The following is a 27,974-nucleotide window of genomic DNA, read 5'->3' on the forward strand; positions in this document are numbered from 1 at the left end:
AGATCTGACTGAAGAAGCCATTGTGCTGAAAGGTATTTTGAGACTCGGGCAAATACAGTCAAATTTCTGGCTGGAATGAGTCTTGCTCACCCTTTGGTGACCAGAGTTTGCTCCTGACCAACCTCACGTGCAGTTACTGAGCCACACCACCCAGCCAAGCCCAGGTGCTGCTGCTCCAAGATATTGTAAACTGTGGCTTGGTACTCAAAGGAGTTCTTGTTTCAGGAGATTGCTCTGCCATGGCAGCTAAATCCCACTTATGAATGAAAACATTCACCAAGTTCCTCTCGTGTCAGGTATTTTTTCCCTCCATTACATGTCCCATGCTATTTATAGAATTATCTGAAGGGCTTTCTAAGTGAAAATGACTGTAAAACACTGTTCAGTTTTGCAATTACATTTCCTCTTTTTATCCTGTGAGGCTAAAGATTAACTGAATTCCTTCTAACATGCTAGTTTTTTGATAACTTCACGATGTTTCCTAATCTCTGACTAACTTCCAACTGATGAGTAAGCTGCTGTAAAATAGGTAACAAAATATCACAATGAACAATTTTTCAACAAAAACAGGAGGGAGAAAGGCAGAGAAACAGGGTATATAAAAACTAGTTTTACTGTGATTCGTAGGAATACCAGGCTAAGTTATGGATTAATTTTAACTACAAGAATACTTTTCATAATTTTTGATGACTTCTAACACATTTCAAAGACTTAATGTTTCAAAACTTCCAAACTTCCATACATTTTGGGAATTAAATGTTCTTGCTTTTATTAGAAGACATTTTGTGGGGGGAAAATGTTTAAAAATATAGTCAATGTCTAAATGCCACTCAAATGCTTTGTTCCAAGATAATTTGCAAAACATAACCACTTTAAGGTTGTCTCAGATTTGGGATACTTGCTTTCAGCATTTTGATATTTTCAGAAAGAGAACATTGATTTCTAGGCAGGAAGTTGGCACACCTGAATTTTAGGAACTAGTGATACACACAGGCCAACTATGGGGTGGTCTGCAAGCTCATTTCATTAGTAAATTCTGTCTTTCAGAGTCTTCCCAGTACCCAATAAAGAGCATTTTCTTCTATTTTTCCTTGGAATTCTTGAGTATCCAAGGACAAAAAATGCTGCAGACCCATTGACGGAGAAGCTCTGAGGCAGCTCCCTGTGCTGGGCTGCTCTGCATGGCTGCTGCTCTCTGAGGGAATTGGATCAACTGCATGTAGTAGAAACTCTTCCAAGCAAATTAGAGAGCCCCACTGTGCCCACACTGATGATCCCATTGTTCCTCACAGTGGCAGCCAGCTTGATTCCCCAGGAAATGGTAGAGATGTGGTTTGAGACCTATAAGCTCTTCAGAGGATGACCTGTCCCAAAAGAATTTAAACTAATGCAAAGAAGCACTATATGCATCTATTTCTGTCCTGAGGTTATTTGGGTCCATCCTCTGCTGTGTGAGATGTGGAGCAGGGATACAAACCCAGTGCAAGGACAGCTGAACTCTGAAGGATGCAGCTGAAACAGTATGTGAGTTCAACAAATAGTTTCTGGCAATTATGGGTAGCAATGGCCAATTAAGTGAAAGACAGGGCAAAAATTATCATAACCCTGCACTGAGAATGAACAAATATTCTCAGTAGACTAACAGCAGCATTGCCTTGCACTGCAGCATCCTTGTGAATGCTCTCAGCCTGCTCCTGGTAAAATGGGACCCAACACCCAATAGTACTGGTGCCTATGTTTTGAAGTATTGACTAAACTAGATTTGGCAAACACTCATTAATCCCACAACTGCCTTCTGTGACAGATCAGGGCATGCCCTGATTTGACTTGCATTTGCTGTTGGAGATCACACACTGAGTCAGACACGAGTGGAATCCAGGAATCCTGCTTCTGTATCCTGCACTACCCACCCAGAACTCCAGCTGGCAACTGATTTCATCAATCATTTCAGCATTTAGAGGGTGCCAGTCACCAGGCTGAAGATCCAGGAGGAATAGTTACCTCAGTGCTTATGAAAACAGGAAGAACTGCATTGTGGGTGCACACAAGTAGACTTTTTCAAGAAACTTCTCATCAGATGATAACCTCGGTCCTAAACAAAGGAGAAAGGCAGCTCTCTGCTGCATTGAGCATGGCTTGTTTCCTGAGAAAACTCTGTAGAGCTACTTTAATAAATCCACTTAGATGTTTTCAAAAAATCTGCAATTTTTCCAGACTTGCCAAATACTGCCCAGGTAGGAGCCATCACAGAAAAACTGCACAGGGTGCAATTAAAGACTAATTCTATTCAGGTACACTAGGGACTTAAAAGTGTGCCGGTAATCAAAATTATGGCATTTGCTATCTGCTTTGTGTTTAGCTTTGTAACCTAAATAATAACATCTTGTAAGCACAGATTTCATCAGCTGTCTACTTTCTGTGTTTCCAAAGTCTTAGGGATAAATTCCATCTTTCAAAATATATAGACTGCTTTTTGTCACCTTAAAATAGACAGTGGTTCTGCCAGAGAGATGTGAAAAACAGATTATCAATTGGACCCTGTGGGGTTACTACCAGTGCACCATTTTCTTTAGAATTGATTAATCAGGAAAGGAAGGTTAGGGGTAGTTTTATAGCAAATGGTAATTTTCTTCCTTTCTCATAAGGGTATGCTATAGGAAGCAATAGACCACAGAAAATGGCTACCCCCTTTGATTTTACTGCAGATCTGGCCACAGGAAATGTTGCACATTTGGATCAAGCAGGATAAACAGCAAGGACTTCCTCTTTTGTGAAATCATCTTTAAGCAGCACCTCTCCCCAGGAAAATAGGTTTTCCACTTTACATAATGTTGCAGCAGCAGTGGTTTGTTCCTAAGTTTTTTCTGGGTAGGTTATGAACTTTACAGCTCTGACCACAGATCAGTTATTTATCATAACAGGAAAGATGAGACCAAAGATATTTCCTAACCTTCTCTTTGCAGATCAGAGTAACAAACATTAATGCTTAACAATCAACTGACAAAGATTATACAGAAATATAAATTCCTCTCTTCTAATTATATTTGGCTGAATTAATCTGCCATTTTAAACAGCAAGGAGCAAATCAACACACAGTTTCACTCAAACCTCTTCTCTAAAGCAATATGATCAATCTTTCAAAAGTAGATATGCTGGTACAAAAAGAATGCTTTTGTTTAGAGACAAACTAAGGAAGGCAGTAGAGAAATACCCCATTTTGGGAGAATACTCTTCCACTTGATATCTGTAACAGGTGTTCCCATGTATCCTGGCATAAAACAATGAAAAATGTCTTTGAAATGCTGCTGGAGACAAAAAGCTTTTCTAACCTAATACATTTGCCCCTCAAGAATTGCCCCTCAGCATCAGTGAGCCTGCAAACACCAAAATCCACTGGCAGATCTAGCATATTTTGTATGCTGCAGCAGAAAATTAATAACTGTAGGAAAGTGTGTTCCTACTTTATAGTGCCATATGACAAGTTGCACATAGCTGGGATTGCTCAAGTTGCTGTACCACAAACCTGAAGTGCAGAGTATTTCATACAGGACCAGATTGCAGAACTTAACCACAGGCCTGCAATGTGCTGGTGCAGAGCTGAGCTTCTGCAGGGCTGTGGGACAGACACCCACCTCCCCAAAGCCAATTCAGAGCAGCCACCAACATGCTTACAAGTAAAAGATTGAAGAAATGAGGGATTATTCACAAGTATCTAAACTTTTACACTGACCACCAGTCCCTCTTCAAACACTACTGCACATTGTCACACACATCTATTGCTCCAGAAGGAAGCCTGGAGCAAGCACCTTCACTCCACACTTGCAGTGAAAGTGTCTGTTCCTGTTGTGTTTGGCCTGTGTCTAGGTAGCATTTTTTTACCAGTCCTGGAGACTTCAGGATCATGCTTTCAACTTGCTTTATCAGCTAGCACTATGCTCAGGTGCCCTCAGCCTAATTTAACAGATTGCTTCTGGCATGTTCCTTGAGAATGGTGGTCACCACTAAACTAACAGAAAAAGGAAAATCGACTGCAGTCCTTTGCAGCTCAGGAAACTGCCTTGGGATGATCTTCCTACTCATCTTAGGTGACAGAAATGCATTCAAATAAGGACACAAAGGAGGTGAACATCATTGGTCACATTACAGAAGACACACCTGATCCAAAGGCTGAAGTCCTGAGCATACTCTCATCACTCTAGCATTGGCTTCAGTAAAGTTTGGATCAGATTCCATATGAATTGGTTTTGTCTTGTTTTGACATCAGTTGGACACTTCCTAGTTCACATGAACACACAAACAGGACTCAGCACGTTGGAACTGCAAACCATACAAAGAAATCCTGCAAGCCTGAATTTGCTGAGGCTTGCCTCAGAAAGAAATGTGGGTGATCTACAGTTTATGGGGCGTAAACCACAGGCTGCTGGCTGTAAAGAACACTGTTACTTCTCCATGCCTTTGCATCAGACAACACAGAGATATTGAAACACTAGCTTGACTTTAATTCAAAACAATGCCCAACTCAACAAAAGGCTTCCAACTGTTTCCTTACTGGAAACAACATGAAGAGAATATATGCAATTAGCATTTAAAAAAAACATTATGTGGCTCTCAGCCACCTCAGCAGTGTACCTCCAGTAAGATTAACACTTCCAGATTGAGAAGTATGGCCACTATGAGTCTGCTACTGAACTTAGTGCTTTGTTCCTGCAGCCAAAGCTAGCCTTAAAGGCTGTGGCCATGCTGCTGTGCTTAGAAAATCCTTTGTAATTTATAGATAGATTTGATAGATGAACAACAAATAAATTTAAACACCTTTGTTACTGAAATTTCTCTGAATGCAAGTCTGGCTGTTATGCAAATATACAAAACTTAGAATTTCTGTTAAAGAATCAAACTACTTTGTCTGGTGTCTTGAACAGGGTTAATTTTTGTGTTAATTTTTGCAGTAGCTGGGAGGGGGCATGTCCAGGACTCGGAAGTTATTCCATACCTCACATCATTGCCAGGGATGGGAGAGGGAGTCCCTTCCAGGAAGAAGGGGCTCCCTGCAGTGAGTGAGCATGATGGAGCAGGAAGGTGACACTGTCCCAAGGCTGACAGGGATAACTCTGGTCCAAGGCAGAGGGAGCAGCGATGGGCAGGTGGCTGCACTCAGCTAAGGTGTGTTTTCAGGGATTTCCATAGTGAGCAATTGTGCATCTCAGATTCAGTCAAAGAGAGAAACTGAGAGTTTCTAGCCAGGCAGAAGCCTGGGAAAGAGTTGGGGAAGAATGTAAATAATTCTTTATCTCTCTTGTTGTTTACATTGTTTATAGTGAAGTTCTATCACTGTGCATCAGGCACTCTGCACCAATGGTGTGGGTTGTTTCCACTTCAGGACCAATGGAACTGGTCCTCACAGAGCTCTGTATAAAAGAGCAGTGTATTTTGAATAAACGGGAGTTTCACTCTCAGCAGCCCTCTGAGTCAGTCTTCTCACTCCCGTCCTGCCTCAACACCAACAAACAGTAATGTTTCTTTTCTTGTACCCTCTGTCAATAATATTGTTTGTTACTGTTTGTTATCTTATCTCATTGCTATTTCCAGTAAATTGTTCTTATCTCAACCTGTCATCTTTACTTTTTGTGCCTCCAATACTCTTCTCTATCCCACCATATGGGAGAGGGGGACAGGGGAGGAGCAAACAACCAGCAGCATGGTTTGGAGTCTCATTGGGAGCACTAAATTGAAGAGTGCCATTCCTAAACAACATCTGCTATAGAAAATTTGATGGATGCCCTTTTTGAAAGAAGACCCTTCTGTTTAAGCAGAAATGGCATTTATAATAAGTACAGTACTGGTGGAAGAAAGACAAATCTATTGTCTGAGAAGAACAAGCTATTTAAATTCCCAATGATGGAAAAATTGAAGGGGAAGAGATGGCTGAGGGGCTTTGTGAGTCGCACAATGCTTTGAGTGCTGCAATGAGACCAGAAAATAATAGTGATCAGCTTTAGAGATTGTGTCTGTTTCAAACACACATCACTGCAAACAATGATGCCAACTCTTCCAGCCTCATTTTAGTACTGTTGCTGTTATGGAAACTTTCTCTGTCCTCATCAGCTCGATTTTGTGTCTTTACAACTGTAATGAATCACAGATGGCACTTCCGGGACTCAGCCTCTTTTGAAGGCATTTGCTTCCTTCATAAGCTCTTTGGTCAAGTTTAAAACCTTATTTTCAGAGGTTGAGGGAACAGTATGAAGAGATTTTTGGGGATTCATTGAGAAAAACATCAAAACAGCAATGACTATTTACGTACTGGTACTTCTACCACTGACATCATTCTAAGTGATGCCTTCAAATTTTTGAGATGCAGTCAGACATATACAAAATGATAATAAATACAAATAAATTCGGATTCCTTTGTCTGATACCTTGAGTGCCTGTTATCTCCTTTGCTGGGATTAGGCTTTCATGTCTCCCAATGAAAATTTCCTCTAGGTACTCCTAAGGCTCAGGGCAAGAAGTATTTCTTCTGTTGGTTTGAGGTACTCTTAGGCACTTGATCATTTAATCAACTTAAGAAACACACTCACACTTCCAAGGATTAGAACCACCAAAGACCATTAAAATGCTGACTTTTAAGAGCTCAGCCATCCAGGAGATGTAACCCTGAATACAACTTGCTGTAAAAGATTCCAAGAAAGGACAAATGTAGAAATTATGTAAAATAATCTTTAGTAAATGCCAAGAATAGAAATTTGCCTCTAACTATGTGTATATTTTCCTCTGGACTGGAAATGCACAGTGCCCACAGCCCACATCCTCATCTGCAGGATACTCCAGCAGCACCAGCCCTTTCTCCCAAACCTGGCAGGGGCAGCATCAGTTCTTCCCTTGAGGAGCTCCATGGTTACAGAACCTGAGATGTGGGAGGCTGGAGTCTCTTCCTTCTCTGCCTGAAGGGAGTTGTCCTTGTGGGTGCTCCATCACCCCCTTCTCAGGTAGCTGAGGGAGCCTGGGAGGGGCTGCTGTGAGCTCCAGTGCCAAGCTGACTGCCCTGAGCGTGGGGAAGAGATGCTGCCAGAGCCAGCACAGGAGCCCCCTGCTCCCCTGCCCTTCAGCAGCAGCAGCCTGCCTGTGCCAGGCAACACAAGCACTGTAGCATTTGCAGCTCTCACCTCTGCTGGCTCAAACAAGGGCACTTAAAGCTCCCAACACACCCTCCTGTGGGATGGGACAGCAAGGCAAGCAGTGTGCACAGCAAAGGGACAGTTCTGAGCACTTCAAGCACATGTAGCTTGACTCCAGTCCACCAATACACAACCCATTTCTGACTGCTAATGAGAGTGAAAATTGTCTTTCAGTATTTTTATAATTATTAGCCCTACAGGAATGTCTATTGGAAATCACTGACAAGATCCTGTTGCAAGTCGAGATAACTTGGTGTTCAATGGCAGAGTTTGGCTGACAGTTTTATTACACTCCTGAGCCCAACAATAAATTGCATTTAAAGCCAGATTGCTCTCTTGTTGTACATCCATATATGTTTTAAAGTACAGCTGTAAACAATAGTGAAAACTTCAACAGGAAATTAGATTTGCAGGTTTCAGCTTTTAGAGGTTGGCCAAATTAATCTGAGTATTTAGCGCTCATCAGACACTGATGCATTTTGCAATAAACATTCCCAGGGACCTATCCAAAGTGAGAAACACAGTGTGAGATTCAAAAGTCCCACTGTCACCCAAATTTTCATTTTGTTCCATTTGAAACCTATTTCTAGCAAATCACCAAACATTGACTTGGTTTTCATGAGCTCTAATGCCATAAAAATACACTTATTCATTGGCCTAAACATACAGTGCAACAACAGAAAAGGCACAAACAACAACACTAATTTCATCCCAGTAGAACTATATGCTGGGAGCATTTTTCTTGGTAGTATTCACTCACCAGACAAAGTTGTCCTGTAATCCAGTCTAAAGTACTACTTCCATCTCAGCATTTTGGAGTGTATTTCCCATTTCAATTAATTTCTTATTATTTGAACTCTAATGAGCTGTGGGGTACAACCCAGTGGCATCTTCAAGGAACACTGACTGTCCAGCTTTGTTCCTTCACACAAAGGCCTTTATTTTCTCTTAAGGTTATTAGCTTGGATGGGCATGTAAAGGGAAAAAGTAATACATAAGAGGATTGAAAGTAAAAACCAGACATCCTTTTAAAAATCTATCCTCGGGTATCAATGATTGCATGCATATAGCAGCAGTAGACATCCAGTCTTGCACTTTTACTTTGTAGTCCTCAACACACAGACCTCCACCAGGTCAATTAAAGCAGTGAAAAATTCAACTTAAAAGTAGAATTTGTGCTTTAGCTAAGGTGCCATCTGATTAGGCTCTTTAAAATCTGGCTAATCCCAGAAGACTACTACAAAAAATCCTGCAGGCAGCATTTACACAAATCCACAATAAAATTGCATTTAATTTCCAAATTAGTTTCAACTGTGACTTCTTTTCCTAAAGTCAGAGCCAGTGCACAGATCAGATTAAGAAATAGTAGAGAGAACAAAGTCATTCAATAAATGCACTAATAACCACCCACAACACACAGGAAGAAATGTCACATTGATTTTATGCACTCAGGAAATAGTTTTCTAGCTTTAATAGTGAATGACATCAGTTTGCCAAGAAGGTTCAAACAACAAGAAAACCCCACTGATAGTGTGAAACACTACTGGTGAGCTGCTAAGCAAAGTGATTACAAATCACCTACTTTCTCATATAACCACTGCACAAGTCCTGGAGAAGCAGTTCCAGAATCAAGTATTCACATTTCAAATAAATAATTTTGTCTGGAAATGGATTGTCCATGTACTCTGAAAGATTTGGGGCCTTTTGAATGCAACCTTAGGAGACCATTGTAGAAATGCCCCCTTATCCAGGGGGAAAAAAGAAAACAAGGGCACTGGAAAGAATATGGCAAAGATAAAGGAAAAAAAAACCCCTTGGTACTCTCTAAAAGTATAACACTCCTTGCTAGAAAGGCATGCAGTAGGACAGATGTTAACTGCACACTTGTTTGGACAAAAAAAAGTTTTTAAAATCAAAGGTGCTTGCATCACTTCTCAGGTAGCAATGTAACAATGCTGATTTACTGTTAATTCAGCCAGTCCTGCAAGCTGCTCCTCTCAGCTGGTGCTTCCATGATCCCACAGCATTATTTTTAGTGCAGCAGGCAGAAAGAAGACAGGCATGTAGCCAGAAGACGAGATCTGATGGAAGGGTCTAAGTTTTAAAATTAAGCAGTGCATGCTGTTACTAAAGCTGAAAGGGAGAACAGGGAAATTTAAGTATGGTGGGGAAAAGGAGAGAAAAGAAAATTATTGCCCTTCTGTTGGTGTTCTTTGAAATATTTCACTTGTTCTGTATGGCTAATGTGCAATCCAAGGTGTGGACTAAAGGAAAAGTTATTCTCACTCCATCAGTGAGATTGCATCATTGCCTTGAAAAGAGACCAGAGCTCCTTCCCAGGAAACCTGCATTAGGATTTATTAATTCCCTCCCAAACTCAGACTATGATGAGATTTTACATGGGTTAAACTAGCCAGAACATAATTTCTCATTTTTGAGAGCACAGGAGAGCTGTCAAGTGGGGATTTGTATGGAAAATTCAGCTGTAGCAGAACACATGAAATTGTGCACATCCACTATCCCTACAGAGAAGGAAAACAAATGAAGATTGGCATGCAGTGAAGACAAAGTAGAGCAAATTCACACCTTGTGTCATCCCAAGAACTGCAGCATCACACTGCCTGTGGAAGCAGCTGGATGGGAAGTTTGGTTTCAATAAAATAACGCCTGGATGAAAGCTGGGACAGGCTTGGGACAGCCATGGCAGGCTCAGCTCAGCCCCTGCGCTCCCGGGCCAGAGGCAGCCCCGGTCCCTGTCCCGTGTCACAGCCACGGGGACCTGCACAACGAGGTGCAGAACTGCCACAGAATTCCTGAGAGAGAGGGCATGATTACTGTCTGGAGAGAGAATTGAGCTACCCACTCAGACTAGGCCCCTGAGAAGCAGCCTTGATGGGGCTTAGAAGCCTTTGATGCAGTAAGAATTCAGTTGTGGTGCAGTTAGAAATTATGTTAAGGTAACTACAAAGTAATCAGCTATCAGAGTGTGAATTAGAGTAGAGCTGCAGTGTGAAAAGCCTGACCACCTTAACACAAAGCTAAACAATGTTAGCTTGCCAATCAGAGTGCCTTTGTAAACTGTAAACTATGTAGAATTGTATATAAACTGCCATCTTCTCACAAATAGAGGGGGAGAACGTTGCATTAATCATATTGGCTGGATGTGCGTTCTGTCCTGTCCAGCTTTCCCATTTTATGAGGTCCCTGGCTTTTCAGTACCCTGCTACTGGCAGGCTGAAAAATCCTCCGTGGCTTTGCAGTGCTGTGGGTACACAGAGCATTTAAGACAGGAGCTGAGACACTGGTCTGGTGCTCCACAGGGGTTTTATTTCCTCCTCTTTAGCTGACTTGGGCCAGGGTCAGCCAAAGTGCAGCCTGCAGCAGCTTCTTTGATTATTGACAAGGATTAGGATTTATATTTTATGTACATCTCCTTAGGTGTGCAAGACATTTAACACAAATATACACGAACAGGGCTCTGAAGAGTTTAGGTAACCCAAAGAAGTTGCAGCACAGTTAGTGAAGACACACACAATTAAAGGCCTATTGATGTAAGCTCCATGTGTATCTTAGCAGAAGGACAACATGTAGAGTGCTTTCTGGGGCCTTTTTCTGAAGGCAAAGTCATTTTTACGAGTAACACTTCAGACATTTGTTACAGCAATCTGCTGTTTCAGAGCCCAGTTCATAGGAGAGCCCAAGTTTGGTGGGGTGATTGCCTTCAAAAACAGCTTGTGAAAGATTTCTATCTGATCATCTCAGGAAATGAACATTGTTGGGTTAAGGGTAGAAGATGGCCCTTTGCTCCAGAACAAAGGCTGCTTATCCAGCTTTGTCTACAGGACTTAATAACTATCTGCAAGCATGGGACTACTTTCCCAAGCTTTCTTATCCTTTTATTCTCCCAGGAGCAGTCCCAAAGTTTGGGCAAAGGAAACAACAGGATTTGCTCCAAAACACAGAAATAGTGCCCTTGTCCTTAAAAACAGAAAAATAAAAACAAAAACCCAACCAAACCAAAAAAGGAAGCAAAAAGTTGTAGTGTGCTTTCTCCTGTTGTTACCACTCTGCTGCTGGCACCTCATTTAGGGTTACAGCTACATCCCAGTGCCTTCCTGTGGTCCACAGCAGGTATCTAGTCATTGCCACTTCTTACTATTTTTCTTTCCTTTCATTCTCACTGATTAAAGGCTACAACCAGAGGCAGTCCCACACTGTTCATCCTCACACCACTCTCCATGCACCTTAACATGGAAAAACCTTCTGTGAACTTTAGAATATATTTTTGCTGAGCCGTTTTTCTAACATTTACTTGTCAATCTTATTGCCTGTGCCTTACCATGACATAGCATCTGAACCAAAACCTGTATAAAGGAATCATTCGCTTCATGTTTAACAACATGAATGAGTTTTAAATGACAAAGTTTTGTCTACTTCTTCAGTAAGCCAATTACAATATTCCCTGAATAGGTGTGCACTGAAACGGATAAGATCAGCATGTTACACAGATATTCAAACAGATTCTTCCCGAGGAGGGACATCTGAAAAAACCACAGCTCTGGTTTTGGCTGCACTACATAGGTGCTGCATGGCAGGTAACTGAGGCTCAGATTTATGATTCTCCCTCAGTTTCAGGGCTTGGGCTAAAAGCTAGAGAACCCTGTTTTAGATTTGGTAGGCAATGCCATCAGGGAACAAAGCTATGGAAAACAAGCTTAACACAGCCTATCTGTCCTCACAGACAGGAGGAAGAAATTGTCACTTTATAAAGCTCTATCCTGAACTGTCCCCACTATGTATCAGTACATATTCCAGTATATTACCCTTTAGGAGGATAATAAATTTAAGCCTCTAATATGTGTTTCAAAGGGTACTCTATGAGATTTGGGGATGATGGCAGTAGCTAGTATATTTTTTTCTTTCTTTCTCTCATGGAATTTTGTCCTATTTATTGCTACTGAGACAATAACAACCAGAATATAAGAGAGACAAAAGATGCAGCCAAGAAGGAGGGGGAGGAATGCAGCTGGCTGCATTCTCCTAGCCGAGGGGTCTCCTCTTGGAAGGGCAGGGACACCTCGAAGTTTTGGCCAGGGGTGAGGGATTGGCTCAGCTCCTTTCCCTCTTGGATCAGAGGAGGAAGGCTCAGCTGCTGGTGCTGCAGGAGGGTTTGCTGCCATGGTGGAGTCCAGCCTGCTGCTGCTTCCCTACCATGGGTGAGCCTTTGCTCCCAAGAGCAGCCACTGGACTGGGCCTTATTAACACCCAACCTCCCTGGAAAGGGACCCTCAGCATCCACTCGGGTGCCTCAGGGGACACCCAGGACCCCAGCCCCTCCGAGGAAGCCTCTCCCAGCTGGATTTTGGAGCCAGGCTGCTCCTACCCATCCCAACTGTTTTGTTTTTTTTCTTCTGTCACTGCTCTGAGTTTTTCTCTACACTGTGACCCAGCACCCCCTTCCCACCAGGTCACCCTGTGGCTGCTGCTACAGAGTTCTCTTTTACATTTTTCTTACCACTCTGGGATCTGTCTGCCTCTGCCCTTTCAGCCTGCTGCTCCAAGGTTCCTGCTACAGCCATTTCACCATCTAGAGGGGCACTGGGAAGTTCCTGCCTTCCTTGGCAGACACCTGTCTTTCAAACCAGGATAGGTGAGTACTAAGACAACTCATGCTGAAGATGAAAAACAGCAAGACTTGAATGATGGACACAAACCCTCAGTGAGGTAACCCTCAGTACTCTGGGAGTGGCTCAGCACATGGCACAGTTGAGACAGCCACAATACCTAGAGCATCACCACAATTCCAGAAGGCTCTAAGCATTCCCCCACACACAGTAACACCTTACCTCATCAGACAGCTTCAAGCACCTGCCCATACAGAGTAATACCACAGCACCTCAGAAGGCTGCAAGCAGCTGCCCTTCTGGTTCTTCAGCCCAACCTTTTATACCCTCATGTTGATGCACTGCACCTGTGTGCCTCTGTTCCCCTGGGTGGTTGCTCAGTGCACCTGGGCTGTCATTGCTGTCAGAGCTGCTCACCTGCTTCTCACAGCTGTGCCCAGTGGGAAACAGGCTGGGCCACAGCCAATTACCACAAATTGTGTGAAACTGTGTGCCTACAACACATCTCCATCCCAGTTACCACAAACTGTGTGCCTACAACACACCTCCATCCCAATCACCACAAATTGTGTGCCTACAACACACCTCCATCCCAATCACCACAAACTGTGTGCCTACAACACACCTCCATCCCAATTACCACAAACTGTGTGCTACAGCACAGCCCCATCCCAATCACCACAAACTGTGTGCCTACAACACATCTCCATCCCAGTTACCACAAACTGTGTGCCTACATGGGAGAGATGTGCAAAAGCCAGAGGTTAACAGTAAGCAGAAAAATCAACACAGGAGTAACAAGAACTAACCTGGCATACCTGAAACCCACTGAACAAGCAGTGCTGGCCATCAAAGACCTCTAACATTACTGAAGAGAATTCCTATGGAGCAGTTGGCCAAGGGATCCCAGATTGGACAATACAGCCCAGTGCTATTTTAAGCCAACATGAAGCAATAGCTAACCAAGAGGATAGTTATATCTAAAGAATACATCTGGCAGCATGGGACTTATGGACTCACTGCAAAATACACAGTGCTGCCCATGATGCTTCAGCAAAACTCTTCCTGATTCCTGCAGCCTTTAAGTCAGCAATAGCTATTGTAAAAGATGTAAAAACAGATTTCTTGTGTAGAAGTGTACCTGTGAAACAGCCTTTCAGATAGGGAAAAAGGGCACTGATTAATAAGCTGGCATAAACAAGCAAACTTTTTATTTCATTATCTTTACAGATTGGCTTAAAGCCCCCAAAATTTTGCAAATAATGATTGCTCCTAGGGGAATTTCTCTGTCTGGTTAGTTTATTTGTTTGCATGTACATTTGGTAACTAAGGTCAAAAGTTTTATAGCAGCAACTGTCTCTGAACTATTACTTGGCTTTAATTTTTTAGCTGTGACACTGAGACTTTTATGCAATATTGTTAATAATAGAAATGCACTTTGTTTTAGTTTTGACTAATTATAGATTTGCTTGATTTGCAGTATTTCATGTGCATGGGTGAAAGGTAATTGTTACAGCCTTATACAATTTCAAGATTAAATTCTGCCTCTAATTACAAAGATATCATTGGTGATGCAGAGGATTCAGTGATGCCAGAATTCAATACAGTTATGGCTTAGCCATGAGATTAGGCAAAACAGTGTCAAATCATAGTGACTCAAATAGTGACTCTACAACTGTAGAAATGACTGCTTGGGCCTAAGTTGAATAAGTACTTGAGTAGCACAGTGTAATTCACACAAATATAGCGATTTCCAAGCTGCAAAATTCAAATCACTAAATTTGATCAGTGCAAGCACTGGCCAACGCAGCATCCACCCCTGTACTTACAAATTCAACATCACTCTTATTCCACCCAGCTTCAAGACCCTTCCAGAGTATTTGATATAACTTGCACAAAGGAATTCTCTTCACGTAAATTTTAAGGAAACATCCAATAATGAAATTTCAGCCTCCTTTGATTTTCTAAAGCAAGTATTCATAAGTCAATTACCATTACTTGGTATTATCATTTGCTTTAGTTATAGTATGCATGCGCAGAGCAAACACTGTCTGTGAAATCTGGGATCAGAGCTGATGCCATTTATATAAGTGACCCATCCTTTACAAATACTAAATGGAAACAGCAAGTGACAATTTGGTCTTTTGTAGTAAATGTTTACAAGTAACTAAGAAATAACATCTGCAGAAAGTGAAAGTATCATGAACAGAAACATAGCTAAACTCACTGTGCAAGGGATTTGCAGCTAGTGTTGCAGACTTACTGATGTGGAGCTTTATTTAAAATATCCATGATAAGCTGAAAGAAAAATATTCTCTAACACTGAAGAAAACTGACATTTTCACCTTTAACATAAACTGCAAAAAGAGGCAACACCACAAGCATCTACAGCAAAGGACTCTCCGGGCATGATGCCATCATCATCACCATGGCTTTCCATTATCCATGAACATTTGCAAGAATTATGATGTTCAGGTTCCATCTTGAACTCCCATTCATCAGAGTGTATAAATTTGTCCTTTTTTCATTTTTTTTCAAACTGCATTTTGGCAGGGGAGTACTGGTGGGTGGGGAGCTTTTGGAAATTTTTTTTTTTTTTTTAATTTGGTCTTTTCCAACTGTTCTAAATACAGCAGTGGGGAATATGCCCTGAGGAGCAGTGCTGTTGCATGTCTCTCAGGGGAGGGGTATTGACAATTAGATATTGTCAGTTTGTTATTCAGTGCAAGAGGAAAAGGAGCATTCGTGTTTCAGGCTAGTTCATGGAAGGGCTCTGGCCCGGCAGTGATGGGTTCAGGGTGATGCTGTGGGGCCAGGAGGCCAGGAAGCTGTCCTTGCTTCCCAAGGGTGGTCTGGAGCTCTCTTGCAACACACAGGGCTTTTGTATGTGCTGAGCAGAACCTGGGGGCTGTGGCTGTCCTGCTCAGAACCAGCTGATTTCCAAGCTGTAATAACTGGGGTGTTCTCCAGCAGCTCTGGGATGGGGTGAACGTCTGGGCACACGGGATCTGTCAGCCACTGGGAGCCTGAGCCAGCCTGCCCCTCCACAGCAGCCAGGCATTCTGGCAGGTCTAACAGCTGGGAATTTCAGGCCTCTGCTACTTCTCCAAGCCTTGCTGTGACTCCACATGACAACAAGAACCCTCTGCAGGAGCTGGCCCAAGTGCAGTGTTTCCAGACTCAGGATGAAGTTTGAGCAGAAGCAGCACACAGCCCAACTCAAGGTGTTCGAGTCCAGCACAGAGGGGGATAACAAACTCCCACTCCAGCCTTGGGCCAAAGTGAGGGACAGACTGGCTAGAGGAGATGTGCTCCAGCAGGAGTACCAGTGGTTAAATCTGAAAGAGGAAAAGAGTGATAAGGAGTGATAATGAAGAATAGGGTTGAGGCAGCCTAAACACCAATTTACAGTGCTAATCCCCTGTTAGATTTTTTCTGAAAGCCTACCTGTCCTCGCACACCAGCACATGACCTGCCCTCTTCACCACAGAATCCCAGAAACCCCAAACACAGCCTGCCAGAAGGAGAGTGCTCTAGAAACAATGACCTTCCCTTCACTTTTGGATGTCAACTCACAAATCATGTTTCTTCCTTTTTTCTCCTTTTATTCCTGCCTGCACCAAAAGCTCCCATAACAACTCTACAGATAATGACAAAAGGAGTGAAGGTGTTTGCCAGGGAACTGACCCAGGACAGGAGCTGCTGTTGTGAAAAGCTCAGTGCAGTTATGTGCTGTGAGATCTCAGTGTTGCCTGGACATTGCAGGGTGGAACAAAGGCCTGAAATACTCTCACCTGATGGAAATATTCAAGGCCAACTGGAAAGAATGGCCTTTGGATCAGGCCTTTACCCCTTAGTTTCCACACCTGATTGCTTGCAAAACCCCAATGCTCATTCAGCTCAAGCCTATAGAGATGTCAGAGATCAAGAGTTAATAACAAAAGAGGGGCTTGAAATTCAGGACAGAAATTTTGAAAAACTTTATTTCCAATTATTTTAAAGAACAATGCATAAACAGATATTTCTGCAAATTTGTGCTGAGTTGAACTGAGTTATGGGGAACTCTTGATGCATGCTATATTCTGCAAGGTACCTTCACCATCCATCTAAAAAATGAATCAAAAGATGCACAAATTGAAATGTTGGAAGATGATCTTTTCAGCCCTGAGAAAAAGTAACCATCTTCACACCTGCTAGTGTGTTACTGGATTCAGCAAATTTGCTCATATGCATTTGTAAGACTGATTTGAGTGCCCTTTCATAGCACATTAAACTTACCATAGCACATTAAACTTATGCAGCAAATATGATACAATTGATGCAGTCACCTAACAAGAATATGTAAAAGACATGAAGCTGTATCTATATTTCCTTCTGTACTTCTTAGAAATGAATGCAATTACGAAGCTATTTTGGTGAGACACTGTTGATAACTCCTCTATATAAAAAGAAGTTACTGGCAGGCTCTTATCAGCTCCATCAGAAGAGTTCCTGGAAAGAGGACAGTCCATGGCCAGAGATAACACATCCTGAAATCTTCTGCACCTTCTGGGCTGCACCATCTGCCCTCTCGCTCATGTGTAAGTTATGGTGATAGGAAATAGTCATTTCTGTCCCTGCACAGATCAACACACTCATTTCACAGAGCAGCAGTGGTAGCTGTGGTGGTTTCCAGCTGCTCAAACAGCATTAAACCCTTCAAGAACTTGCTTTGGAGCTACATGTTTTTCAGTCAGATCATATTAACCCTGCTAGGGAAGGTAACCTGTCTCTGGAAGTGAATTTCTAACATGCAAAACAAACAGCATCTACAGCTTATAGCTGTTGTTCTGAGGACAAATGTTTTAGGTTGGGACCAGGACCTAATTAGTGACAATCACTCCTAATTCAAATTATAGACAGTTTTTTACTGTATTATGTTCTTATTGGGAACCAGCACTAGGCATATTTTATTTACAGCACCAAAGAGGAGCTGGTTTAGTCCTGAGTCTTTTATGCTCATCTCTCCTTCCCTATTTCTAGCACACAAATGGCATAAGTCTTTCTCAGTAGCTGCTTCATCACCAAATTTTAGCTGGAGAAATCAGTTCTTTTAGTATATCACTGTCCAGGATGGCAACTGTCACATACAAAGTGCCACAAGAGATGAAGACATGGCTCATGCTCAGATGCCTTTGACCACCCTACTTTACTTGAACTACAATTAACTCATACCCCCAGCCTTGAGGAGTTTGAGGCCTTCTGTAAGATCAGCTTTCAACCAAAAGTTAGGTGGTAAACAGGAGACACAAACCAAGTAGATAGAGTTTTGTCTTGTAGTATTTGTCTTACTGCTTCCTAGTCACTGTCAGCACCCAACAGGATGCTCAGAACAGGGCTGGTTTAAAAATGTGGTTTATGAATGTAGGGAAATTGTGCCATGATTTCTTTTAATCTGGGCAAAAATAAATCAATCCCTGAATTATACATCTGTTCAGCTCCAATGGCTGCCACTCTGCTGTTTTAATTGCGTGGAAAGTTAGGGCATTCCTTCTGCTCTAATATTTATTTTCTGCATCCTTGCTTTATTTTTAACAGCTTACAACAGAAAAAAACATGTTATCTCATGACTGTCTAAAGCAAATAGTACATTGTGGTTTTGGGCTTGGACACTTGAACATGAAACTTCCCAGCAGCAAGTACTGTTCTCTCTGTAGGGCACTTCTGGTAAATCATCTCTCCTAGTGAGAAATGAGGAAAACTGTCACCTCGTGAGCAAAAGAGCTCATTCTTAGAGCCCTCCCAGCTGAGAAAACACAGAAAAATTATTTGAGATTGCAATTATTATACAAGATATGATGCTGCACAGAAAGCAGCAGGCATTACTGATTAACACTGACACTGGGCCTTGGATAACTGGACACAGTCTGAGTCTGACCTGCTAGAGGCCACTGTGCTCCCCCAGCCAGGTCTCCTCACTTTTCTGCACTTTGATTTCCCAGTCTGTGAAAATGAGGGTGCTGTGGTTTATTTGTAAGCATTTCAGCAGCTGACATACTGTACCTCAAATTCTTTAAATGGTAACATCACTTCCACTACTTTGAAAAGCTGGCTAAAACAACATTTCAAAATCCTTCTCTATGTATTCACAACTTACTATTCACAAGTCTGACTGTGGTTTGACTTTTGGCATCTGAAATTTGGTCTACTGTGGTTGTTTGACTTTAGTCAGAAATTGCTAATGAACACAGATCTTCTGTAGATTTGAATGGGTTGCATAATCAATGCAAACCATCAATGTAGCTTTAAACACTGGTCCATAACTCACTTGTGCAGCTCCTGTTCATAGTGACTACTCCTTTGAGAATATTACTAAGAGCCTGTAAAAGTTAACAAGTGCCTTTTTCAGGTGCAGCATTCATTCAGACCTCTTAAGAGAAAATTCTGAATCTGGATTGATGAAGAACATGCATGTAAGATGTCAGAACCAAAATAAAACACTTTTAGAAAAACTGTACTTTACATCCTTGTGGAAGACAACTTGTAGGCACCCTCAGGCCTTGGGCTATTTGTTCATTATTGCCAGTTTAGTCAGAAGCTGGCAGGTCCAGTATTGTTACCAAAAATGGCCAGAACCTGGCAGATCTTCTGCAAGATCTGTCCTGCCAATAGCTTGGGTTCTGTTAACAGTATTTGATCTAAATTACATTAATATTAGAAACTCATCAAATAAATCTGGATTTTCTCTTCTCATTTCTGCTGTTTCCTCAGTCTGCACCCTGCCAGCCAAGGAGCTGCAGAACAGAGACAAAAAGGCTCCAGAGCAGCTGAGGCCACCAGCCACACACTGCAAGGAGAGAGGACAGGTGGGGAGGAAGATTGTTACAGCACATACAGAGAGGAAAATGGCCAGGACTCATTTTAGTTCACTCTAGTGAAGTTAGCCCAGAAATACCAGGCACTGAGAGCCATCACAACACTCCCATTCCCATACTTTAACAAGAAAATGTCAGTGGGGTATTCAATAGTCACAACACTGAGACAGCCTCTGTAGGCATGACCCTCACTGTGCATGGGAAGAATGATTAATTGAATTCTGAGAGCTGATAAAGATATTATAAAACCACTTTGTCATGATAATAAGGAATCTTTATACTGCTGACGTACATAATTGATTATTCATGAGGTCTCCTAAAGAAAGGCCAAAGGGTTTATTCACATGGTTTTGATCCCTAATTTTTTAAAAGTCTGGTCTTCTAGTAAGTGAACCAGAGGATCAATGCTGTTAGCAATACTGTAGTGCTGTAAGGAGGTAAGCAGGAGAACAACCTCATCTTGTGCACCTGCATGATGCTGGGAAATTGAATGTATTGCAAAGATGTGATGTACTTTCCCTCAAAGGATCATTGTGCTAATTCAGCTGAATTCACTGGAACTCAAGCCAAACATCAGTCATTCTTTAGCACCACCCATCCTCTTCTCCCACCTGGACCTTTGACTTGTGTCCTAAAGTCAGGCTGCTCCTCAATATCAGAAGTCCAGGATAAGCAGCTGCTCCATGGATCTCACTAGAACAGGACACAACCTGTCCTGTGGAAAAACATTCCACGTATGGGGGCCTATTACTTTAGCTCTAAAATCACACAAGTGAGGAGGCTTCAATCACTGAAAACATCTTTCCTAACCATTATTTCCAGCTATTCTGTAATTGAGCAGCTTTCTTGCTGCACAAGCTGTGGTGCCAGCTTATCTTTCAGCACTATTTCCTACTCTACCCTTCATGACTGCATCTAGAGTCATGATTTTTCCCTTCTATAATTGATGTAATCCTACCAATGTCTAAGATGCTGATTTCAAATATAATAGCAGAGTTATTGCAACAATAATTTTGCAGTAAAATACGAAAATTAAGGAACAGCAAAGAGTTCCTTGAAAGTATTATGTGAAAAAGTGGATCCTGCTCTTAATTATTTCCATTATTTGCATACTTCTGTTACTGAAATCAGAACAAAGTCTTCCAGTAAAATCTGGTCAGCTAAAGGACTCTTATGATTTCTGAAGCGATCATGGATTGCCTCTGAGCTACATACACTCACAGGAGCTCTTGTGCCCAAGAGAGGACAAGAAGAAAAGGAGAACTGAAAATGGCTGACAGTAAAAATGGCTGTGCAGTGCACTTCCTTATTCACACCAAAATAAAATAGAAAACATCATTAGCCATTTCAAAATGTAAATGGCACAAGCCCTGGGGCCGAGAGCAGCAGCAGACATGCATACAAGTGCATGCACTTCATTCATGCCATCCTGTGCCCTGACCAGACCTCTCACACATGCAGAAGGACTGCTGCACTCCTGCAAGCCCTCCCTGCATGCACAGAGCAGTGGGTGCTCTGCTCACAGCCCCCCTGAGGCTTCCCCCCATCCTGGTCATGTTCAGTCACTGTCTCTGCCATATCTCCACTCCCAAGCCTAGAGAAAATGAAATCTAATAGCAAAACCTACCTACACAGTGACAAATCCAGGCCAACATTTCCATGCCATTTGGCATGGCTCCAGTGTTGGTACTCAGCTTTTAGCACCTGACCTAAGCCTGCTTTTTGGACCCAGGTGAGCCTGCTCATTGCAAGGTCTGGCAGGTAGAGCACACAGAAGAGGAGCCATCCCAGTTTTTCTCCACTTCCAAGGACCCAGGAGCTCACTGGATCTTAGCAATGGCTTACTCAGAGCCGCCTTTCAGGTCTAAAATTCTGAATCCAAAAATAAAAGAACGTAAGAACAGCACTGATTAAGCAATACATAAATGAAACTGGTTTTAAAGACAGACGAGTGACTGAGAGAAACAGCAAACTTAGAAATGATAAAATTTTCACAGAGGAAGTCCTACAGAAACTGCAGTGGAGGGGGAATGCACTGGTACCCCCTGCCTTCAAGAGGTAGAACAACATTTGTTTCAGGGGACTAGGAATTAGAGGGATAATGTGCACTGCTCCTGGCTTTGACAAAGAGATTGTTGCCCTGATTTTTAAAAGTGTTAAGTTTTCTTTTATAGTTCTTTTGAAAGTTTTAAATTTCTCATAGAACTTCTTTAGCCTTCTGATAATGTTTATGCATTTGAGAGTCAGAGTTCCCACACAATTTCATGTATAAATAGAATAGCTTACATATTTCTCTGTGGGTGGAGAGAAATGATTGATTGATGGATCTTTGGACCAGTGTGGTTGGGGAGGTGGTAATTCCATCCTCCAATCCACAGTCACATTTGGAATTCTATAAATACCAGATGTTTGAATAAAACTTGGTCTTTTTCTCTTTTGAACTTACCAAGCTTCTGTGTACTCATTTCGTGTCCAATAGCGACGGGAGATCACTGTGCTCCTTCAAGCAAAACCTACAGAGGACTGAATTCCATGCAAACCCTGCATCTTTCTGCATTTTTTTCCTGTAGGGAAAAAATCTACTGACTTCATTGGAACTGCTGCACAATGAATAAGGGTAGAACTAAACACAGAGAAGCAAAATACTGTGCTCAGAATTTTAGTACCTGCATTTTCAATGCAGAGTCATATTCTTACTCTTTTGAGTGCCAATGAATATAGTAAGAAGGAGCTTGAAAGAGCATGAGTTTGCTTTTTCCTTCCACACAGCTGAAGTTTTCTTCTTGCAGAATTTGAGCTATTAATATCACCAGCCAAAGCCTCTGTGGGAGGGAAGGGTCAACATGAAATATCTAATTTCCTGAAAACAACGATTTCCCTTTATAAAATTCTGGAAGAAAAGTCCTGAGGAAAAAATCTAGGCCATGCCACAAATCCTGCAGAGGATGAATGGCCCAAAGATAAGTTTGCCTTTTTCCCAAGAGATACCCTGAGTAGGACTTCTTACAAATGGACCCCAGAGAACTGAGCTAGCAGACAGTACCACCATGAACAGAGCTAGCAACACTGGTGTTACTTTTACTACATCTCTCACTCCTGCTCTGCAGCTGAAGGTTTTTTCATCACATTTTGCATTTATAGGAGGGAGCAACAGGCAGCTAAAAATAACACATGCACCAAGGCACAGAATAAAAGAAAATATGAAACAGTAATTATAGAGGTTTCAAGCCATGGGAAAATCAGAATTTGAATTATTTTTTTCTTCCTGAGAAGGAAAAAGGTACTTAAAATCCACCTGTTAAGGACACTTAAGGCCACATGGGCTTTCTCTTCCTGACCTTACTTAACCTCAACATTTTCATTATCTTGCTCAACTCTGAAATCGTCTATTGTAATAAGGGGCAAAACAAACTCCTCTTCAGAGCTAAAGTCATGCAGAGGAAAACTATTCCTTTGGAAAAACACTAGCAGATTGTTATCTTGACACTGATTATGAGCAGCACCATGAACACTAAAGACAGGACTGAGCAGTTTCATCTACAACCTTACTGTAAGACACACAGTCATAATCTACACAGCCCTACATCTAGAGGAGTCTTTAAAAAGGGGAAATTAGTGTGGCTAGAGCAAGGGCTGAAGCACAGAACCATGTTATAGTTGGAAACAAAAAGCATCAACCACTCATAAAGACACACTGGTCTTATTAAAATGAGTTCAAAGCTGATTCAGGGAGTGAACTTAAAGTTATTTAAAATTCACCCAACATAATTTACTGTGACAACCAAGTCGATCCAGGTTACTGACATGGGCTGTTTTGTATGAAGGGTATCTAGGCTGGGAAAGAGAAAAGAGAAGGGTGTTAGATCCATGCAGCAAATAGAACTTTTGAGTTTGACTTGAATGAGGGTGTCACACACTCAGAGAGATTTGTTTTCCTTCTCAGCCTGGTTCCTTTGACTCCCCCACTACAACATCTCTGGGCACAGCTCAGGGTGGGAAAAGGGGATCTCTGATTTTGGAGCACAAGATCTTGTCCCATACAGCCAGGTACAGATACAACATCTCCTTTGGAGCAGGTGGGGAAAGGAAATTTACACAGCATTAGCATCAGATTATAACCCTTCAATCAACTTTCTTCAGCTGTCTGGAAAGAGCATTGAGGGCTGCACTGCATTTGGACAGTGCCAAAAGTGGGAGATGGGGTCTGGCAGAGGATGTGGGATGATGGGGGCTGCTGGCAGGGGACCTGGAGGTGCTGACACAAGTTGCAGGACATGGAAAGGGGAAAGGGGTATCCTACCTGTGCTTGCCTGTGTCCCGAGGGTGCAGGATGAGGGAGATGGGCTCTGCATGGTGGGTACTGTGTGTCCTGAGTCCTCAGTGGAGGGTATAAGGGCATGAACTCCTCAGCTGATGAGTGGTCTGAGCACATCAGAGCAGAGGGCATGAAAACATCACAACTGAGAGATGTGAAATCTTGGACCTGTACCCAAGAGGGTGGTGCACTCCTGGGCTTTGGAAGGAAAGCAGACCAGATTTAGTTTGCCACCAGCCTCTGGCTCTGTGGTTTAATCTGGTGCTTCCAGGCAGATCAGTGTCTCTCCCTGACACAGCTGGGAGGCTCAGGCTGAGCAGTGCTGCACAATGCACAGCAGCAATGTGCTTAAGGCAGCTGTGTGTGTGAGGAAATAGTGAGATCCCAATGTTTTCTCTGTTTGGCCTCCTTTTCCCCTTTGCTCCCATTTTTGGCACATTGGATTTATCAAGATAGCAGCCAGCAGTGCTGTCCCCAGTCTTGCATGCTGCCACAGGGAATTTGCTTCTAAAAGCAGCCCAAAGCCCTTTGGGGGTTGCTCAGAACATGCAGAGCCTCTGCAACATCATCAAACCATGTGCTACAGAGCAGGTGGGTCAAGCTCCTGCTCTTTTCACCTCACACCACTGTCAGACCCAGCTATCCCCACTAGAAAGGCAGCAATGCTATGCAGAACTAAACTTCCTTGTCAAAACAAATTAAAATTACCCCTCCCCACAGTACACAAAGCAAGCAGTAGTAAGCCCTGATTTGTCAAGAAATGAGCTGAAGTCAATGTAAACTCATAAAAAACAGCCAAAGCTGGCTCGTACCACACTTCTCTAGGAGCTCTGGCCTCCTCTAAAGGGCATCTGTAAAAGGCAGCTAGCAGAGCTGAGTGAATCACCTCTCCCTGGCTCCCACTGTAAGGGCTTTGGAACCTATCCCTTTTATTCCACACCTCCTTGCAAATCTCCTCTTAAGGATTAAGCTCTTTCCCAAGCATTGGAAAATCCAGTTCCAGATGCCTGACCTACATGCACAGGCCCAGTCAATAGGGAGTGGAGGGGGACATCGCATTTATTTCTCAATTGATTGAAAAACCAAATGAAACTTGAATCAGACAAATCCCTTTGTTTCCTCACACTCCACTCCCTTTGCTTTGGGGAGCTCCAACATGTTGAGAGGGGAGATGACATTTGGCAACAGCAAAGAGAAGTGTGCAGGAGAAGAAATAGGGAAGTCCACCCCCCAGAAATTGCTGTAAAATCTGACACTCAAAGATAGGCTGGTGAAACTGGGAGGAAGTGGAAAATCGTCATGCCAGGAAGGCTCTATTTGCTAGTGAAGGAGCAGAAAAGCTGGGTACTGCTGGCAGATGTCTCCTGTTGTGTTATCTCTTCCTGTTGAGCTGCCCAATGGGAGAATGATTTAGTCAGCCCACAGCCTCTCCACTTTCATGGAGATTTTTGGAGACTCATTTTTTTCACTTTTACTGCCCCCCTTGGAAGAAGTCACTCATTTTCAGCCTGGATATTTTACCCTGCCACAGAGCTGGTGCAAGGTTCCTGCAAGGGCACAGAGGGGTAGTGAACCCCGGGACCTCATAAAACGGGAAAGCTGGACAGGGCAGAACGCACATCCAGCCAATATGATTAATGCAACGTTCTCTCCCTCTATTTGTGAGAAGATGGCAGTTTATATACACTTCTACATAGTTTACAGTTTACAAAGGCACTCTGATTGGCAAGCTAACATTGTTTACCTTTGCGTTAAGGTGGTCAGGCTTTTCACACTGCAGCTCTACTCTAATTCACACTCTGATAGCTGATTACTTTCTAGTTACCTTAACATAATTTCTAACTGCACCACAACTGAATTCTCACTTCATCAAAGGCTTCTAAGCCCCATCAAGGCTGCTTATCAGGGGCCTAGTCTGAGTGGGTAGCTCAATTCTCTCTCCAGACAGAAATCATGCCCTCTCTCTCAGGAATTCTGTGACAGGGTAGCCCAACACAAGCTGTGTTTTGACAGGCCACAATGGCCACTGGCACCTGGTCACAGCTAGAGCAGCCCCCGAGGCATTGTAATCTCTTCTCTAATATTGCTCTAATCAGTGCTGGGGCCAACTTGTAACCTGTTCTCAGACCAGGGAGCTATAATTAATTGGCTGCAGATCCCTGTAGGACCCAGGCACAACTCAGATCCCAGTCTTTGCAGTTTGACTTGAGGCTAGCACTTATCTGAGTCTAAAGTTGCTCTAATTAGTTTTTTGCCAGTGCAAATCAGGGCTGTTAGTGATGCATGTTAAATAGAAAAGATATGAGGACAAAAGTATGTGGATTTCTCTGTTCTGACTGCTGTTCAGGCAAATTTTGGTTGCCTGTTTGCTTTTCTATGGTATGAAGGCCCTGCCTCAGTGAGGAACCTATAGAACTGGGACCACTCATAAATCAAACCCATGCAATGCAGAAACAGTACAGTGTGCATTTCTTCCATAAAAGTAACAGTAAATAATCTACTAAGTTAATGGTTCACTGATGCAACTCAGCTTAAGAGGTGGAAAAAACCAGGGAGGTTTTATCTCTGACCCTTGGCTTAGGCCTGAGATAACAGCTTTAACTGAAGAGCAAAGGTTAACTGTAAAATGTTAGTTGCATTACTATAGCTTACAAGTCATATTCTGGTGGGGCTTTTTGGTCAAAATGAAGACAATTTCTTTAGTTATGGCAGCACAGCCATAAAAAGTTGATTGCAAAGAACTATTTTTCAGTGTTTCTCCAGAGTATCATGGAAGAAGGCAGGAGTAGGTAGAGAGAGAAGCTTTGGAACAGAGGAAAGCTTCACATTTGCTTGAAAATTATTAAGAGAAGCAATAGTCAGGAAAGTTCTCATTGATGGAAGTAGCATCACTTAAGACAGAGCTAAACATGGTAAAATTCATGTTTTAAAAGAGTTCTCAGGCACAGCTTCCACCATGGGCTTGGTATCATCCTACCAGGCAGAGCATAAGCAAAGAAGCAAGATGCAAAAAAAATTAGGCATATACTAGGAGCTTTAAACAAATGTTGCTCTAGGGTAGCAGAAAAAAATGTAAATTGGCCTCAGCCCAGTGGCCAGCCATCCAAAATGCAGCTGGGGAAAACACATGCATTTCCCAGTTGGAAATCTAACAAACTCAACATAAGTCTGGAGGGAAGGGCCATGGCTTTGTTTGACTGACAGCTGCTGATACCTTGGTGCATGCTGAGGAGATGGAAACTGCCTCCTGGGCTACACACAGCAAGGCCCTGCTCTTGACTGGTATTAGAATTACCAGTGATGAATTGGTCAGCTTGCACAGAAATAGTGTGAAAATAAATTGACAGCGAGGGCAGCATGAGAGACCAACAAGCACCAAAAAAAAAAAAAAAAAAAAAAAAAAAAAAAAAAATTAAAGCAGTCAGTCTCCACTGAGAGGAATTTTCATGTGGTTTTTCTGGCATTGTCTTTTGGAAAACACTGGGGGTTTACTACCCTTTCAGCTTCTGGAGTTCTCACAAAACCTCTAAACCAGGTCTTTATTTATAATAGGAATTTTGAAACTATTTTTTGCATTCTTTTAGACTCATTCAATTCTTGACCCCAATTACATTGAATAATGTGGTTACGACTAACATAAATATAGTTCTATTATAAATCAGGACATATTTGTCCAGAGACAGCTCTTTTTCTTCCCCTTATTCATGTTCTGCAGCTGTCCAAATACATCCCCATGCTCCCTGGAACCTGCAGCACAGTCTCTGCCACAGCTGCTGAGGGCAGAGGTGATGGGCTGCAGGCATCTCTCCCTCTGTGCCCAGCCAGCAAGTCCATGTGTGCTCCCCTTTACACTGTGATGCTTAAAAGGCTGAATGAAGATCATGTTCCTGTGAGGGGTATTCATCCCTATCAGGGATGAGGGTTCTCTGTGTCAGTTTGATAAAGATTCAGCAGCTGGCTGGCTGAGTCCTTCAGGCACAATTCAGTCTTGGCTTGACTGGAGCCA

At 42.5% G+C, this 27,974-nt stretch overlaps 1 protein-coding gene across 5 annotated transcripts in view; it reads right to left on the bottom strand.

The window, feature by feature from the left end:
* LOC146766374 (uncharacterized) overlaps positions 1-27,744 on the bottom strand; it is an 84,904-nt gene extending 57,160 nt beyond the window's left edge. For all 5 annotated transcript variants that reach the window (XM_085589444.1, XM_085589443.1, XM_085589442.1 and 2 more), the window contains exon 1: positions 1-27,744. This exon is cut by the window's left edge. The gene's annotated coding sequence lies outside the window, so the exon portion shown is untranslated.
* Positions 27,745-27,974: the final 230 nt, after the last annotated feature.

Source organism: Lonchura striata, chromosome 11 (genome assembly GCF_050655825.1).
Source record: "Lonchura striata isolate lonStrDom1 chromosome 11, ASM5065582v1, whole genome shotgun sequence".
Classification (NCBI taxonomy): Eukaryota; Metazoa; Chordata; class Aves; order Passeriformes; family Estrildidae; genus Lonchura; species Lonchura striata.